We start from the raw sequence: 19,631 nt of genomic DNA on the forward strand, positions 1-19,631 counted from the left end.
TTAGCACGGATTGCTTGGAAACTCCGAGTGCTTGATACAGGGGATACTCAAAATAACTGGGACAGGTAAAATTTTCACTTTTCAAAAATGTTCAACTCGCTGTAACTTTTCGAAAAGGGCATCAAATTATCTCAAATTTTTACTGTAAGTTCATTAACTAGTTGTGTATCAGTGGACAAAATTTGGAAAAGATCGAGCCATTCTACACGAAGTTATAAAGGTTCTAGAAAAAGATATAATTATCCGATAGCCAACTTTGAGCTGTTATATCTCCGGATTCAATTAACCGAATGCAATGAAATTTTGATCATTTATGACTTATATAATGAGCTATCAAAAACGTTTGACTAAACTTAAATTTTTTTACACGAAAGAAAATTATTACGATTGGATTATTTTTCTAATATAACACCAATTATTTCAAAACTTCATCATCGTTTCAAAATTCGAGATAGTAACAATAGTTCATTGATATTCCCTCTAATTGACTTGAATATATTTATGTTTTAAAGGAAAGCAACCAAATAGCCGGCATTAAATTGAAAAAGTAATGGGATGCATATGAAAAATAGATAAATTTACTAAAAAACATAGAATAAATGAAATTGCCTTAATTTTTTTTCTTATTAACAATTTTAAATTATGTAAACTGTTTTTCAAAGTTCATTATATTAGTCATAAATGATCAAAATTTCATTGCATTCGGTTCATTGAATCCGGAGATATAACAGCTCAAAGTTGGTTATCGGATAATTATATCTTTTCCTAGAACCTTTATAACTTCGTGTAGAATGGCTCGATCTTTTCCAAATTTTGTCCACTGATACACAACTAGTTGATGAACTTACAGTAAAAATTTGAGAATATTTGATGCTCTTTTCGAAAAGTTACAGCGAGTTGAACATTTTTCGAAAAGTGAAAATTTTACCTGTCCCAGTTATTTTGAGTATCCCCTGTAACTTCCCACGAACTCATATGTTTTAGGTGACAGACCATGGAAGAAGATCTGGGATAGCACTCTGTAGGCAGCATTCAAAATGGTAATCGCTCGGAAGTGCTCACATTAGGGGAGACTGGGGAGACTTGATCCCTTTTTCTTAATTTACCTGAAACTTTAAGAAAAAACACAAAACTAGATCCTATTTCCGTACAAAATGGCAGGTAAACATCTATTGCAAGTTAATACACAACAGAAGGCCTTTAAATTATTGTTAATGTTTTCAAAACTGTGTTTTTATGGAGGCATGTCTTATGATGTATTTTTCAAAAATGGGTGACACTTGACCCCCCTTTGAGCACATGGTTTATTCAAAGGGAAAATAATTCCAGAGTCTTCCTTTTCATTTTCTTTTCGAGTTTTCTTGTATTTTCGATGAACGTGGAGTGTTTGAAATTGTAAGATTTCCTTAAATTTTTAAGGATATGTCGTATTTTCAAAATGGGGAGACTTGATCCCCCTTTTCTTGGTTTGTACTAAAGTTATAATTATCTGACACATTTTATCGTTGATTAGACTAGAATTCCAAGTAAATAGAGGCTTCCGAATAGAATTTTATTTTTCACATGTATAATGATCCTGATTATCAACCGGTGCAGACAGGTGACCAACATGTCAAGGCCCATCTTTATGAGTTTCACTTCTTCGCTCTCCGCTTCTTCCAGGCGGCGTTTTTTTTTTTCTCCCGAAAGTGGTTGGTCTGCTGATTCCGCTTCTGTTTGTAACGTTCCAAATTGTGCCGGGTTCCTTACTGCAGCATAACCGCCCGTGTTGCATTCTTCTCCTCCAAAATCATTCGGCACACCTCGTCGAACCATTCGTTTCGTGCTCTCTTAAATTTCATTCCATTCGGTTCACTTGTTTCGAAGATATGAAAGTTCAGTTGTTTTGCGAGAACGGAGCTTCGCGAAAGATTAATCAATCGAACCCCTATCGCCCACTGCACCAATGATGCACATATAATAGGTTGACAAATAGTCAAAATTTGAGATTTTTTTATGCACTCGATGAAAAGTTTCAGCTTAATGAACATTTTTGTGCGAGAAAAAAGTTGCATATCCCAAACATTTTGGCCACTCCCTGTATATGGTTGTCTCTAAAAGCTTTATGACTAAGGCACATTCTTTATTACACCAACGAACTTAACCTCAAAATGACTGACAACTCTCAGGTCATTCTGACAGATGTAACATGAGCACGAAAAGGACGACAACAAGATCGATAAAGCAGAATATATGATCCGTCGTTTTCTTGCATGTGTGTGGTCTGTGGTCTGTCAAAAAGACCTGAGAAGTGTCTCACATTTTCATGGCTAGCTTTGCTGGTGTAATGAAGAATTCTCACATATCGACAATGATTTTTCATAAGGGCCTAACTGACTTGATCGATTTCTCTTCGTCGACTCTCTCTTTCGCTAATATTTAACTTGATCAAAACAAACAAAATCATTATTCTTTTTGTTTTTATAGCAACATGTAGTCATCTTCTTCGCATTTCAACCAAAAAATCTTTGGAAAACTCAATACACATTCTGTGATAACACAAAGAGAAGATCTGAAGAGAACTCGGAAATGTCAGTTAGGCCCAAATAAAAAATCAGTGTCGATATCCTCAGGTAGCTATGATCTATCGAGTGGTGAGTTCAATGATTCTTTGCGATTGTGAATAAGGTTCATACTCTGACAGAACTTTGACAAAATTCATGCAGAAACAAAAATCTCGCGTTTAGTATCATACAGGCGTATCTACAATGATCGATTTCTCTTCGTCGATTTTCTCTTCGGATTATTCCGGAAAATACGACCAATATTCGGATGATCTCTCGGTGTATTTCGGTGAATGACGACTAGAACTAGCACCTAAAACAACAAAAACAATTAAAAATGATTTGCAAGCCAAGTTACTAGCCGAAGAGAAAATCGATGAAGAGAAATCGATCATTGTAGATACGCCCGTATGATACTGAGCGCGAGAAATGTATTTTCAGATTCACCTTGTTGGTGGTGTTGTGTGATTCATGTCTGAAATTGCTGCTGACAATGGGGCACGTTCGGTGTAGCACTAGATTTGTAGTAAGCTGAATTTTAGTATGGTGAGAAGGTCAATTCTCCGTTTCTGCAAAGAAATGGTGCAAAAAACGTGGGTATTATGATTCCTTGCCTAATTTGATGCTGTTTGAGCAAAACTTTGGATAACTATGTTGTTTATGTTGCAAGAAATGGAGAAAACAACAACACTGTTGCCCAAAGTTTTACTCAAACAGCATCAAATTGGGCAAGGAATCATAATACTCACGCTTTTTGTACCATTTCATTGCAGAAACAGAGAATTGACCTTCTCACCATACTAAAATTCAGCTCATTACTACAAATCTAGTACATCACCGATCTGTCCTATTATACTTTCACACACGTCGCTCCTATATAAATTTGAACAGGATCTTCCTGCGTAATAGTCTGCAGATTTACCGCTGCGCTGCTGAAGACACTTGACAAAGTCAAACTAACTTCACTACTGTACAAATGCCGACAAAAAATCGATTCAAGTCAGATTGTACCCGCTGCCCACTCCATCGGTACTGTTGTAACGTGGCAGAGTGGAAGGCTCTCACGCCGCGACTATAGGTGTGAATCCGGTGGGCGGTATTTTATTTATATAAGCATAATTTTCATTGATTTGATAAATTCTAATTTGTCGTTAATTCGTGTATGATCAAACAGTTTTTTCTGTAGAAAATGACATTAAGACTACAATGAAACAAATTGCTACTGAACTGAACTTCTATGAACGTGAAAGATTCGACAAAGTTCCGAGTATCATCTTAAGCAGCTGCAAAGTTACTTAAGATGCTAACAATGAGCTTTGGGGAACTTGTGTCCGAAGTTCCAGCAAGGCTCATCGTTAGCATCTTAAGCAGCCAGAAAGTTCCATTTGGAACTTTATCTGAACTTCGCGGAACTTAAAATTGCATTTTGTCATAAGAGGTGGAACTTTTGGTTACTTGAGAAGCTCTATGATTGTATTGATTGTATAGGAGTATCCGAGAACTCCCTGGAGTTTAGGTCATCTGATCTACAAGTTTAATATATTGGAGCATTATGAATGAAATGTATGCTTACCCAGCTTAATGTAACTATGTATTGTCAACTATGGTCCATACTCACACAGACTCGGGTAACTACGATCTATCAAGTGGTGAGTTCGATGATTAACTAAGAGTCTCCAAGAACTTTCTTGGGTAAAGGTGTTACTTAGTCCTTTCTAATAATCCGCCGACTGTAGGGTCGTTTCAAAATGGTCTCTAGGAGGACTCTATCATTCCGAACTTACTTTGAATACTGGACAAACACTTAACAATAGAATTTTCAAAATGGAGGACAGGACAACTCGGTTCAACAAAACAAATCAAAATTTATACAATGCAACATTTAACTAAACAAAATTAAACTGATTTATTGAAAAGACGATTTATTAAACAAAAATTGAACACTTAACTTTCGTTGTGGCCATGATGATCGGTGGTCGACATGCGGCAAGCAGGAAGCGGGAAACAGGACTTGGCAATGGCGGGCGACGGTGGCGGGCGGCGGCGACGATGGACTTGAGGCAGGGTAGGTATAGAACTGATGAAAACTGGGAAATAAGCCAAAGATCGAGGCTACTCCCAACACGTGACACTAGGCCTATTGTAACGGACGGCCAACGTACGTTCCGCGGATCCGGGGAGTGGTACCGAGCGCACACTATTCTCTTGGGTCAGGAATCCAAGCGAGTCAAGACACTATTCACTGGCAGGTCACAGTCTTTACATATCGTCCCAAGGCCTTCCGAATACGGGAGGACCTTTACCTGCCACTTCTGACCGATCTTCCAAACACTGCAGTCTTTTGCACCACACTCGCTTGGTTCTAATTTGGCACGATTTGAACTCAGACGACCTAACGCAGCTAGCACTAACTTTTCACGCGTGTCTTTCGCTAACCGTTGTGGTGCGGTCATACAGAGTTCCGTACCTTTAAAACTTATGTCCGGTGTTACTTCGGGACGATATAGCTGTTACACCATAGGGACTTCGACAAAGGGCGGTTATTCACTGAAACCGACGCGGAACTACCGGTACGCATGTAGACGGGCGTAAACGGCACGGCCAAAAAAAGCTCTCTCCAAGAATCCGCCAGGCCCTTTTATACCTCATTTCGCCATCATCGTCATACCATCTTAGTCCTTCTAACCCGCCATTCTGGATTCAAGATGTCTGTTGATATCTCTTCAAAGTTGGCAACTCGCGAAACATTTCGAATTCGAACATAATATGCATATGGCTGACGAGACGAACATTTAAATTCAAAACTTGACGAAGGTTACTTAAAGACAAAATATATATTTATTAAACTATTTCTTTAGCAAATCCTACTAAACTAAACTTTCGATCTACGTCAACCAAAGGCTATCAAACATATAATAAACGTTCACTCAAACATGATGACACGGAGCAAGAACATTTATTACATATTTAGACATTTACTAACAATATTTAATAAAAAAAAAACATAACATACAGAATTCCGAACCGAATTGGTACAGCATTCAAGATATTTATTGTAACCTACCAAGTGACTGGTTACAAAGGTAATCGAATCTACGAGAGCTACTAGTTGTATCTAAGGGTCGATTTCTTCACCCTGGCTTAGGCGTTAAGCCAGGTTTAACTATATGGGTAAGCCTGGCTTACAGGTTAAGCCGAGGTGAAGAAATCGGCCCTAAGAGCATTATGCCCGTGTAGTTGCCGGTTTAGAATAGCACTACGGATCACCTGTTCCGGGGGTAAAAGTCCACCAAACAAGTAATCCCAATCCAAGGTGTCAGGCGACCCGTGCTGAGGGAGTAATGGTTGAGGTGGTTTAAAATATGCTTGAATCTTAAAGAACGGAGCCCGTAGCTTGGGTAGATCACCTTTTTGGGTTGCGTTGCGGCGAAAGATCTACCAAATCAAACCCTAGTCTCAACTGCTTCCAACTAGTGGAACAGCATATTTTAGTAATCAAAGGAAAACACTTTGGTCCTTATTACATTTATACCTTGTTGAAAGTGAAAGGTCTCGGTTTTAGGTGTGGCCGAGATGGATCTTGAAACAAGGAAACATGGGTTATTATTCCTAACCTTTTATTCTGTGTACACTGCTTTGAAACAGAAAGGACTAGGGTTCCGATGCATGGTCAATATCGGTATCATTTCTTGACGTTCTCGTTAAGGGATCCGATTTTGACTGAAAAAGCAGCGGGTTTAAAGCGGAACCTATCAATCAGAATCCTTCCTTGCGATTATGTTGAAAATGACTACTGTAACAAAACCGAATACTTTGCTTCTCAATGGTGATAAAGTAATACGACATGCACTATACAAAGGACACGGGGTATACCACAATAGATCAAAATACTGGTCGCAGTGGGTATGTCCCGAACAGAGAAAAAAGAGCATTATGAATGAGGTTCTTACTTACACAGCCTCAGGTATCCATGTTCTATCAAGTGGTGGATTCTATGATTGAATAAAAGTATTTGATAAATCTCTGTGGTGTAGGTCATCGGATCGGCAAGCGTAATCAGTGATCTATTGGAACATTATGCATGAAATATATGTCTACATAGCCCCATGCAACTAGGTGCAGTCAAGTGGTGTGTTCATTGTCTGTTTGAAGATCTTTAAGAACTCCATTGAGTATAGTACATCAGTACAGCCGCAGGCAACTATGGTCTATGAAGTGGTGAGTTCAATGGTTCTTTAAGGGACTCCAAGAACTTCTTTGATTAAGGATCATCGAATTTACGAGAGCTACTAGTTGTATCTAAGAGTCTTATGAATGAGGTTCATACTCTAACAGCCTCAGGCATCTATGTTCTATCCAATGGTGGAGTCTAGGCCATCTGATCTACAAGCGTAATCGCAGTATTATGAATGAAATTCAAACTTACATAGCCTCATGCAACCATGTGCTGTCAAGTGGAGAATTCATTATCTGTTTGAGGATCTCCAAGAAACCTCCTGAAACGCAATGAAATGCATTGAAACGCATTTGAAACGCTTCGGAAACCTCCGTGAAATTCACCTGCGAGCCTTAAACCCCCCGGAAACCTCCTGAAACGCATTAAAACGCCTTTTAAACGTCCATAAAAACGTCCCCATGAAACCTCCGTGAAATTCACTTTGCGAGCATCTGAAGCCCCCTAACACCCCTCTGAATCCTGAAGCGCCCTGAAACTCTTTGAAACGCCTCTTAAACAGTGTCTTCTGTACCCGCTGCACCACCCTAATGACCTTATTGACCGACGAACATAAGTCAATTTTAAATAGTTAGGCAACCCACATCCAAAACATCCCCATCTCTGATATGGCCTGGGACCCAGGAAAAAAGAGGACATGAGTGCCTGGGGCTTAGGTTAGTCCCCGTCTGAAACGACGAGTACTCCCGGGGTCAAGACATTTCAAGAGATACTACGGAGATATTAGAGGTCAGCTGAGCTATCTTAGAGTCCAGAACTTCGGGTCTACACTCGTTACAACAGCCCTATCTGCTGAGTAACGTTGCACTATCAATCGAGGTTACTGGACCAACCTGAAATCTGCTAGATATTATTATAAGCCTTTGCGACATTTGGGATCGTCCAAACTGACCTGAAGTTTTGCTCTTGACAGTAACAGTAGTTATTCTCACAATGAACTGTAACATTATACATCCAACTGTAATAAGTATGTAATTCCCCTGGTATTTCATAAGTCAAACTAAGATACTTTTAAGGTATTCCAGTTCAACCAAACTACTCCTGAGACCATAGCTTCAGGTCTACACTTGTGATAAAAGCGTGGCAGTTAAGTAGTGTTATATAATAATTCACTGTACATATTTACCAAAGTAGTTCGAGAAACAATAAGCGTTGTTATATATTATGGGATATTATGGGTCATTTTTACTGTTATGGAGCTTAGTTGATAGAAACAATCACTGTAACATGAGGTGATTTCGTTTTAGATGGTAACGTAAAACAACCAAATAGGATCCACGAATCTATTAACTCTCAAGGCTCACTCCATGATAGTTTATGATAATTTAGGTCATCCAATCATTCATGGAGTACACAGCATTATATCTACACTTGTAATGCTAGCCCGTTACACTGAATAATGATACAGTCGGGTCTCCTATTAGACGCGGCAACCCACTTTACGCCCACCGCGTTTTCCAGGCTGTCATCTAACCAATTTAGTTCATTTTTTGTATGTGATGAGTCTATAACAAGCACTATCTGCTCTAAAAAAAATCAGCTGCATTGAATGCCGTGACTTTCTTGCAGAACTGGCCTAACCGCACAAGTTTTCCATATACCATATTCTCAGGTTCAGCTTCTAAAATGAGCTGCAAGTGGTTGAATTTAGATATGACGAAATGAAATTTTCAGCACTGGCCAGAAGTCACCTAAAACGCATCAGAAACGCTCTGAACCCATCGAAACGTTTTGAAACACTTTGAAATGTCCCTGAAACCTCCATGAAACTAGCCTGAGAACCTCCGAAGGCTCCTAAAACACCTCTCAAACGTCCTGAAACGCATTGAAACGCTTCAAAACGTCTCTGCAACCCTTCTGAAATCATCGTGAATCCCACCTGAAAGCCTGTGCAGCCCCTTTAAACGCATCCTGAATCTCGTGAAACATCTTGGAACGCTTTGAAACGCATTGGAACATCTTGAAACGCCACTGATACCTTGGTGAACCACGTGCTCGCTGCACTCTACGGCAAACCCAGAATCCGGAAGGTGACAAAAGCTGTAAGCAGTCTTGTTAGAGATCACAGTCATTGACACCTTTTCGTCGATATTCGGGTGCCATTGTCTCCGACATTCGCAACACAAGCAATCAAACTACCGTACGAAACAAAAATGTCAAACGAATGCACTTGACCACGATTGCGCCTTCAGGAGATGGTTCGGTTTTTCCTATTCCTGTCTTCTTCCACAATGAGAGCTGTGTTTATGTGCTGTGGAATATTAACATTCGTAATCGGAATTGGACTGAAATCCATGCGAAAAGCTAAAATTAGCCAAATGTCATCGTGTCATACGACATTGATTTGACCCTTTGTTATGTTTATTGAGCTTCGTCCTACGCGTCCTACCGCTCGTGTTGTGTGTAAGAGGTAACGGTTGCGCATGAATGTAACAAAACAAGCTGACACACCCGACTGCCCCGACTGCAGCACCAAAATGAAGGTAGTTAAGGGCGGACGGGACGGTCGGGGAAATATCCGCCATTGCTCTGTTGCTACTAAGATGGTAATCTCAGATTCTACTTCATATTTTGCAACAAAAACCTATCACTGTGTATGCTCACTTGCAGTGCATATGCTGATTGTTTTTCAGCATCTTCAGTGCGATAGAACTCGAGATTACCATCTTTAAAATCGCGAGGCAAATTGTTAGAAAGAGAGGCAAGATAGGAAAAATAACACGGCGTCCCGTTTCACCTTAAAAGTGTCGAATGTTTACAAGACTGGCTGTAAGAATACGATGGTCAGGGCATGTTGCGAGAATGCCGGACAACTACCCTGCAAAGCTGATGTTCGCAGAAGATCCGGAAGGTGGGCGGATCAGATGCAGAACGATCTGGCAAATGTGGGACGCGGTCGAGGCTGCAGGATTGCAGCCACGAACTGAGTATTGTGACGAGGAATTGTTGATTCAGTTTTTTTTTTATAATTGTAATGTAACGCTAAATAAATGAAAAATGAGATGAATTCGTTGAAGAATAGGCTTTGTCACGACGTGCCGCTCAATTTTAAACTTGTGCATATGAAAATTCACTACTGACTTCATAAATATCATAGTCAATAAATAATTGTTAACTAACAATATCAAATCACAGTTCACATATGCCCTCAGATGGTGTTGTGGTTTCCCGATCAAATCGAAATTTATGCCGACTGCCTGCACGTGTTGTGTCGACCAGCACAATCTTGTTAAAGTGCCTCTCTGACTGCTGTGAATTGGGAGTAAATTTGGAAGATTAACATTTATTTGATTGTTTTGAGAAATGTGAGGAGTGGTTGTTGTACATGCAGTACCTATCCTCACAATGGATGAAGGGGTTTGATTTATAGCCCGATGTCCAAAACGGAACATCCCATGGCCTCGCGAAGCAACTGTGCGATGTGTGGTACGTGTTTCTTTCACTCGGCTGGAGATTTGCAGTAGGAATGTAGTAAATGGCATCAGCTCCCGCCTTGTTATGACTAACGGCCGCACGGTTCATAAACCACCAAAAGCGGATGAATGGGAAAAATCAAAAACATTCATAGAAACACTAACTGGACAAACCGGCCGGTGGCAACGAGATGCTGTTGGCGATATGAGTCATGACTGATTTTCGCCTTAAAAAGACGAAACCAGTAAATTATACCACCGCGCATTAAATCGATTAAAAGTGCCGCCGATTTGCCACCATCACCTTTACTATTTGACTGACTGGGTCGTCGTCGCCTCGTTAGCAGGGTGGCATTGCGCAAAATTACCGCCAGCTAGTTTTTTTTTATTGAATATGGCGTTTTGAAGGGTGCAGCCATGCCACCAGCACAGACACTGCAACATAATATAAATGCTGCTAAGGCGACACTCGATCCTGGCGCCACATGGCTGACGGCAGGTTGATATTATCGACAGTTTATAAACTGTCGCGTGCATATCGCAAAACTGTTACTACATCCATCAGATAAGCCCACTTACCTGCCAAACATTATGCGTTTTTTGTGCAATGGGTACGAAAATCGATTTAAAAATATGCTGTTGGAATCCGCAGACTGCGAGTGCATTCAAATATGAAAAGTGGTTGACAGTTTTTTGGCTTTCTTTCAGAGCTCCGTCTTGACCAAATTTGGGAACTGGTCTGGTTGAGTAAAATCCTCCTGGGAATCAAACAGAGATAATCAACGAATTGCGTTTCATCCAATGATCCCAGTTGAATTCCATCTTTAACCCGATTCCTTACATGGCGATCTGTCTCCCACACCAGCCCACACTGTGTTGGAGCATTTTGTTCATAGTGGTTTGTCTTATCAATTCGGCACGATCGGCTGACAAAAACGACAACCCATAGATCATAAGTTTTCTAGCGCCCACATGCGTGTGATCGCGTTAATCATTCCTTGCATGGCACCGCATAGCCCTCGTCTGTTCAAATTGGCGATGTGTGGCGCTACAATTTAAGGATAGACCTGACGACAACATACCCATGGGAACGACCGGTCTGATCTGATCAGTTCTAAAGCAGATCAGATGAAGGGTTATAGGCTGTAAGTCCCAATTTAGGATTTATATTCCGAGCCACTCTTTCACGCGTAGTTGCGCCTACTTGCACACATATTTCACGCCTTTGCGTCAATGCTTTTGTCTTCGAACTTAAATTTTTATTGAGTAGGGTGCGAGCACCGGTTTTGGCCAGTCTAAGGGAAATAATTTGTATAAAAATAAGGGGTGCTACACAAATTATGTCACGCTAAAATCGTTCTTTTTCAAACCCCCCTCCCCCCATGTCACAATTTTTGCATTGTACCGTCGTTGGGGGTGAGAATGGGTCAAAAAAGGATACTCAAAGATTGTTTGTTAAATAACAAAGGCAATTAAAGTCGGAATAACTTTTTATTTGGTATGTATATGTGGTAATGATAGTTTAGCAAAAAAAGTATCACATTATATGAATTGTCTACTAAACTACAAATGATTGAAAATTGACCCAATCTCACCCCTTAGAGGGGGTGAGAATGGGTCAAAGTATTCGAAGTCGCCTTTCTAAGAATACAAGTTAATTTTATTGATCATATCTAGTAAACCTACTTGAAATACAATGTAACCATGACGAATAAAAACTTAGGTAATTTTAAAAGATGATTAATCCACCTAAAAGGGCAAATACAATCGAAAAAATGGTTGAAATTTGATAAAATAAGGTTTGTATATTGTATCGCCATTTTAGCCACCATAACCATCCTGATTTAAAGTTCCAACCTCCATGAGAGGAGGGGGGATTACAATTAGGGAGAGGCGCATTGAAAGATTTATTGAAAAAAAACATGATATTTTTCGTCGTTCTTCGTCTTCCGATATTTTGTCATGTTACCGGTTTTATGGCCCCAGTATTTCCTGAAGGCCACTACCGTCTGGTAGTTTCACGATATTTCCTTAAAATTTAATAAATGAGTGGAGGAGAAAAAATGCTATCAAGTCTATTTTGTGAGCTTACGATATTGCAGTACACTAGAGATTAGCTGATGATCAGAGGAGCTGTCTAAACGCATGGGTTTATTGTTATAAATGATTTTAGGCACTAAACGTATGAACAAACTCGCTTGACACTTCCTCGACATATTTTCGAAAACAATCATGCTTTTATGAAGATAGGTAAACATGGTACCACTCTAACGTCAAATGGGGACTGGATAACAAGTTGAATTTTTAGTTAAGCTTATGTGCACTCGATAACTTGCTTGACCCAATCTCACCCCCATTTTAAATATTTAGACATAGGGTCGAAAAAATTGAATTTTTGAATAAAAAGTGCATTGACAGCCCGCTTTTTTCGTTGCATCAACCAGGTAATACCTACAGCTAACCACTTTTAAGATAATTTATGGTTGGGTACTTGTGTGAAACATTATGAAGGAGAATTTTTCTCAGAATGATTTACTAGTAGTTTCATCATGTAAGTTTAGCCACAAATTTAACAAAAATACGATTATTGCTAAACATCTTATTCTGCATCATGACGTGTAAAAACATCTTCTCTTTGAAATAATATAAAGTTATCAATATAAATTAGCGATAGTTTATAAGCTATTTCCAATTTTATGTTTCTCCGTTTTGACCCAATCTCACCCCCCAGACCCATTGTCACCACCATCGACGGTACCTAAATATTTTTTGTATGAGTCGCCATGTTCTGCAAAAAAACCCCCTTCCCCCCTAAAAGCGTGACGTAATTTGTGTACGGTCCCTAATCAATAATGCTATGATAACTACCAAGGGCCCATATAGCCGAGGCGGTAAACGCACGGGTATTCAGCATGACCATGCTGAGGGTGACGGGTTCGATTCCCGGTCGGTCCAGGATCTTTTCGTAAAGGAAATTTCCTTGACTTCCTTGGGCATAGAGTATCTTTGTGCCTGCCACACGATATACACATGCAAAATGGTCATTGGCAGAGGAAGCTCTCAGTTAATAACTGTGGAAGTGCTCATAGAACACTAAGCTGAGAAGCTGGCTTTGTCCCAGTGAGGACGTTACGCCAAGAAGAGGAGGATGATAACTACCAATGTGTCAAATAAAAGGTTTCAATGTATATTTTGTAGGAAAACTGCAGAAATCAAACTAAAACTCGATTTTTGCATTAAAAGTGACATGGGCCAAAATAGAAGCTTCGCATCAGTTTTGGCCATATTCCCAGCTTTGATTTCTATTTTGGCCAATAACGTGTATATCTTATCTCTCAGGCGGCGGTGCTGAAAAAGTAGCTTACAAAACACCGTTACACTAATTTTTAGAAAAATCATATCTTCTTCGTTTTAAACCCAAATGTAGATTTTTTTATATTGCCGAAAACCTTGCGGCCTCAGCTTTCATAATAGTTTTTCATACATAGTCGTAGCGAGGAAAAACGATAAAAAGGGGCTCTGCAAAGAGGTGCACCCCCTTAAAAACAGCGTTTCAAATGCAGATATATTTGATGTTAATGCATATAATTACAATTTTCTTCCACCATTGGAAACCGCCAACACTCACCTTGCTAGAAAAAATATCGAACATAGTCGTAGCAAGGATAAGGGCAAATGGGGGGCATCCCATTTATGTGTTCGCCAAACATATAAAAATTTATATCAGCCCTGTTTTGCAAGCAAATAATGATTTTCTTCCACGGTTAAAATCTTCAGGTGAGGTACTTCCAAGAAAAAATGCAAACCATGGGCGGAGCTAGGAAAAACAGTAATATGGGGCAATTCTTCCAAAAACGTCCAAGAATTTCAAAAAATCATAACTTGACCATAAATAACAAATAATCAATTTTATTGTACCAACCAGAAGTTGAGAATCTTGCATTATCAAGATAAATATCACACATAGGCGTAGCCAGTGATATGGGCTTACAAGGGGCAGAGAAATTCAGTTGTCAAATCAGTACACATAATCAAAACTCCATACTAATTTCTCAGTCATCACATCAAAAATTATTGTTTCTTTTTTACCCACTGTAAGCCACCAGAAAGAATTAGGCATAGTCGTAACAATTGATTTTGATTGATTTGTCTTTATTAAAGAGACTTTCAGCCCTTGGCTGGTTCGTCTCTACAGTCGTGGCAAGGAAATAGTGAAAGAGAGGGGGAGAAATGTGACTTTGAAAATCCGCCGCTTTGCAGGTAAATAATGACTTTTTTGCACGATAAGCATAACCCTACTAACAAAAGTAGCTGTATAACAGCTTATGGAACAAACGCTCTTGGAAGAAAGCTCGCTTAAGCTCCTATACAATAAAAATGTTAGTTGGGAATATAATAAAATAATACAATACATAGGCGGAGTTAGGAATAAAAGAATTCACCGAAAAATCCCTTACAAAATTCTACTAAGAATCCCTGGAGAAACTGCTCAAATAATCTTAAAAGAATTACTTGTTGGAATCTCTGTAAGAATTCTCGATGGTATCCCCTTGGGTATCCCAGGAGGAATTGGGTAAGGAGGATCCCCAAAGAACCTCTCGAACAATTTAAGGTAGATTTTTTCTAAGAAATGTCTCATGACTGGATGGAGAGATTTCTCAAAGACTACCTGGAAGTATTCCTCAAGGAATCTTTGGTAGTATCCCCAACGAGTACCTCAAGAAATTCACTGGGGTATTCCAGGGGAAATAGCCTATGCAATTCTTGCAGAAACATGCAATAAAATAAATAGATATGTGACTGATTCAATTATTGGGTGCATACCTGAAGGAAACTCAGAAAAAAAAATCTTTTGGCCAAGTCCTTAGGTCATATGGAAAAAAATTGAAGAATCTCTGAAGAAATTCGCGATGAAATTACTCGGGGGATAGAATTCATAAAAATGATCCTCAAAGAATTTCTGGAGCAAGTCTGCAACGCATCCTTTGAATCAAAGGGGAAATTCTCCAAAGATTCTTAGAGACGAACCAGCCAAGGGCTGAAAGTCTCTCAAATAAAGACAAATCAATCAATCAATCCAAAGATTCTTCAAATTCCAGGAAAGATTATCTAAAAATGCTTCAACAAAACCCTGCAGAATTTCTTGATGGAATATTTGAAAAAAAAACAACCGATACAATTTCTGTAAGAATCTGGTAACATTCATAACGACATCCTTGAGAAGTTCTTCTAGGATTGGAGGTAGAATTAAAAAACACCAAAATAATTTCCAGAACATGTTATTTTTTTATTTCTTTTTGTTCGCAAATTTCAGCTGATGTTAATTCTTTGGAATATGATGAAACCATTGGGCGAATTCCGTAATAAAGAATCTGGTGTAGGAATAAGATAAGCGGATTATTCCGGTGAAAATCCCGTGAACCGGTCCTCGGTTCACGACATCTGGGTATGTTCCACAAAAATTTCAAAGAATTCTATTGTGAATTCATGCAGTAGATAGATTCCAAGGATTCTTGAAAGAAGTCATCAAAGAAACAAGACCCTACCTTCGTAAATTTCCGAAAGAAATTCCGTGACGAAATCCTTAAGCAACTTCGGAAAAACTTTAACTTTAATTTTTTTTAACGAATCCCTGGAGAAAATCGGTCTGGAGAAAATCTCAATAATCCTAGAGGAATTCCCGGAATAATGTTTAGTATTTCGAAGGAATGCATGGAAGAATTTCATGAGGAAACCTTGATGGAAGGCCCGATGGAGTCATTTGAGGAATTCCCACAAGATTGCTAACAATAATTTCCGACGGAATTTCTAGAGTAATTCTCGAAAAAGTCTCTGAAGATATTTCAAAAGGAGTACCTTTCGAAGATGAATAAACACCATTATGCGACATATCAACTGTTGTATGGGATTCCTTTTGGTAGTCTTGCTGGATTCTTTCGAACATTCTTCCTGCAATTCCTCAAAAAAAAATCTCCTGCGATTCCTTCAGAGACTCCTCCATGAATTTCTCCAGAATACCTCTACCGATTCCTTCAGGGATTTCTATAGGCATTGCTCTTGGCATATATTCAAGAAACTTTTTTAGCATTGCTCCGGCCATTTCTGATGGGATTTCAGAGACTTATTATCTCCCGAAATTCTCCTAGAAATTTCAGAATTCTAGAATGATTGTCTTGAATCATCCAAGCACACTAGCGTGAGCAGCTTTTTCTTCCTTCCCGCTCATTCTCATTGATAAACACAAGATAAGAGAAAGATAAAAGAGGGGGCAATATGCTCCTTCTTTCACCTTTCTCTTTCTCGTGTTTATTTACGAGAGTGAGCGAGAAAAAAAGAACAAGCTGCGCACGCTAGAGTCCAAGCAAGAGATTTTTGGGAGGAATCCCAGAAGAAAATCTTAGGAGAATCCCCAGAATAATGCCGGGAGGTATTATAGTAAGAATTTCTGGAAGAGTCCTGGGAGGAATTGCTGGAAGAATCAGAGCAGAAATTGCTTGTGGAATCCAGCTGAAATTGCTTGAGGAAGGCCAAGAGGAGTTGCTGGAGGAATACTATGAGAAAATGGGGAAATCTTTGGATAAAATCACCTGGATAAAAATTTCTGGAGGAACCTGATGAACTTCTGGAAGAATCTTAGGAAAAATCTCTGCAGGGAATCTTAGAAGGATTGTGGAATGTATCATTGTAAAAAATTTAACAGAAATCCTAGGAATTACTGGAGGAAACTATTCAGGAATTTCCAAAGAAGCCCCATCAGGAATGTCTGGGGAATCAAAAGAAAACAATCTAGAAGAAAAACCTGGAGAAATACCTCGAGAAGTCCCTGAAAGAACCGGTAGAGGTAGTCTGAAAGAATTCACAGAGAAGGCCCTGATGGAATCACAGGAGAAATTTCTGAAAAAAATCTCAGGAAGATTTCCTGGAAAAATTCCAGCAAGAATACCAGGATAAATACCTAAAGCAATTACTAAAACCATTCCTGGAGGAGGTTTTGGATACGAATGCCAACTTATTTGGTAAAATGTCTTTAATAAAATTTAATAGTAAATTCCTGGAGGTACGGTTGCTAGAATATCTGGAGGACGAATTAGGGGTAGGCGGGGCAATATGGACACCCTAAGGTTTTTGCCAACTTTACCTGGCAAGATGTCAAAAAAGTTTAGTTTTTTGATACATGTATCCTTTTAAAGTCTATTTAACATCTATTGCATAAGAATGCTCACGAAGAAAAATGATTTATTCACTTCAAAAAATGTTTTGAAAAATGTTAGTTTTTCGTGACCGTCTTCAAGCATACGAGGCAGAATGGACACCCCCATGGGGCAATATGGACACCATGAGACTTTTACGAATTTCGTACATTATCTACACCTATAAAACCATTTCATTACAAAACAACTATTATGGATGAATAATACGCCGAAGTAGTTCATTTTTGTTCAGTTAATTTAAATTCAGGCTGTTTTGGATAAAGCTTCGTTTTTGTCGGCATGTACAGCTGTGCCTAGAACAACTATTTTCCACTTCTGTCGTTTTTTGACCAATTTGTTTCACCCTATGTCTACTATAGTGAATATTCAACCGAAAATATACTGAAATCGAAGAATTTGGTTGGTTTGCGATTTAGGTTATATTTTTCCCTTGCCGCTTCTTTCAAAAAGGTGAGTGTCCATTTTGCCCCGGCAGCAGAAGATATTTCCAAACTTGATTTTTGATATAATAAAGAAGAAAATATAAACATGTTAAGCATGTAGATACAGCAAAAGTACTTGCATGTGTTCTAGAAATATCAGGTTTTAGTCGACCTGCAATAAATTAATCACTAAATCTTATTTTAGATGGTGTGAAAATTATAATTTTCATGCACAAAAAACGGAGGCCGCAACTTTTTCGTGTTAAATCAAGTATAATTTTAATTTCGAATGTTTCTTTCCTGATACTACGCTTTAGACAAATGGACTATATTCTCCATTCGTTAAAAGTTCAAAAAAGTTCGCATATTTCAAAATATTGAGGGTGTCCATTCTGCCCCGGGTGTCCATATTGCCCCGCCTACCCCTACAGGAAGAATCACAAGAGGAGTAGTTTATTTGTTTATTTGAGAAATTTTTGAAGGAAGGCAAAGAGGAGTTTCTGCTGAAATTCCATTATGAATTTGTAGAGGAATTCTTGGATAAAATCTTTGGAATATTTCCTGGATGAGTCCTTGAAGAAATCCCTGGAAGAACGACCGAAGTATGTTTTTGAAGAATTGCAGAAAGATTGCCCGGAAGGATCACAACAAGAAAGCCTGGAGAAAGCTCTAAAGAAATCCCTAACAGAATTTCTGAAGAACCACAGTTAGAATTTCTGGAAAAGTCTTAGCAAGAATAGCTGGAAGAACCATAGGATTAGTGCGTGAGGAATCCCAGCTGGAATTTCTGGAGGAAGGCCACGAAGAGCTCCTGGAGGAATCCCTGGATAAAATCTCTGAATAAATTGAATAAATTTCTAGACGATTCACCCGAGGAACTTAGAATGTCCGGCATATGTTCATGCTTAATCCCAGCAAAAATTCCTGAAGGAATCCCACGAGGAACCTCCAAAGAAATCTCTTGAAGTAGTCCTGGAGGTATTACAGTTATTTCTGGAGGAGTCCTAGAAGAAATTGTTAGTAGAACCACAGTTGCAATTGCTTGACAGATTCCAGCTGAAATTTCTGAATAAAATCTCTGGAGATGTTCCTGGAGAAATCACTGGAAGAACTTCTGGGATAATCCTTGAATGATCCCACCAAGAGTTCTTGAAGAAATTTCTGGTGGAATTCCTAGAACTCCGGCAGATTTCATAGAAGGTATTTCTAGAGAAATCCTAGTCCCACCCCCAAAACGCAATCCACGATTTGGGAACGTCCATAAATTACGTCACGCTTTTAGGGGGGAGGGGGGTTCAGCAAAGTGTGACGACCCATACAAAGCTTTCAGAGTTCTCATACAAAAAGTGTGACATGATGGTGGGGGTGGGGGGGTGGTGGGTTGGGTTGAAAATGGGCAATTTTTGCGTTATTTATGGACGTTCCCTTTTATACGTTTTTAAAAACAAAAAATTGAAGCTATACATTCGAAATTTCAACGATTAGTTTTTGTCAGTTAAGGTTCAAATAAGGTTTTACGTCAAAATTACACATTGATTGCGCATAATTTACTGAATTTGGTGGCAAAACGCTTAAGTTGCTCATTATGCCCCGCCTATCCTTTTGTATCTTAGAATAAGCTTGAAGTTTCGAGGAGGAAGAACAAGCAGCACTTTTCGTGATGGAGATTCTTCCCCGTGCTTCTGTCCATACAAATCATGTGCGTTAGCCTTAACGCCTACTGTTTTATAAACGTAGGCACTAGCCTGGTACACGGTTTATATGGGAAAATATAAAACATGGAAAAACTCCAACTCCTGTATACTTTT

This window comes from Aedes albopictus, chromosome 3 (genome assembly GCF_035046485.1).
Source record: "Aedes albopictus strain Foshan chromosome 3, AalbF5, whole genome shotgun sequence".
Taxonomy (NCBI): domain Eukaryota; kingdom Metazoa; phylum Arthropoda; class Insecta; order Diptera; family Culicidae; genus Aedes; species Aedes albopictus.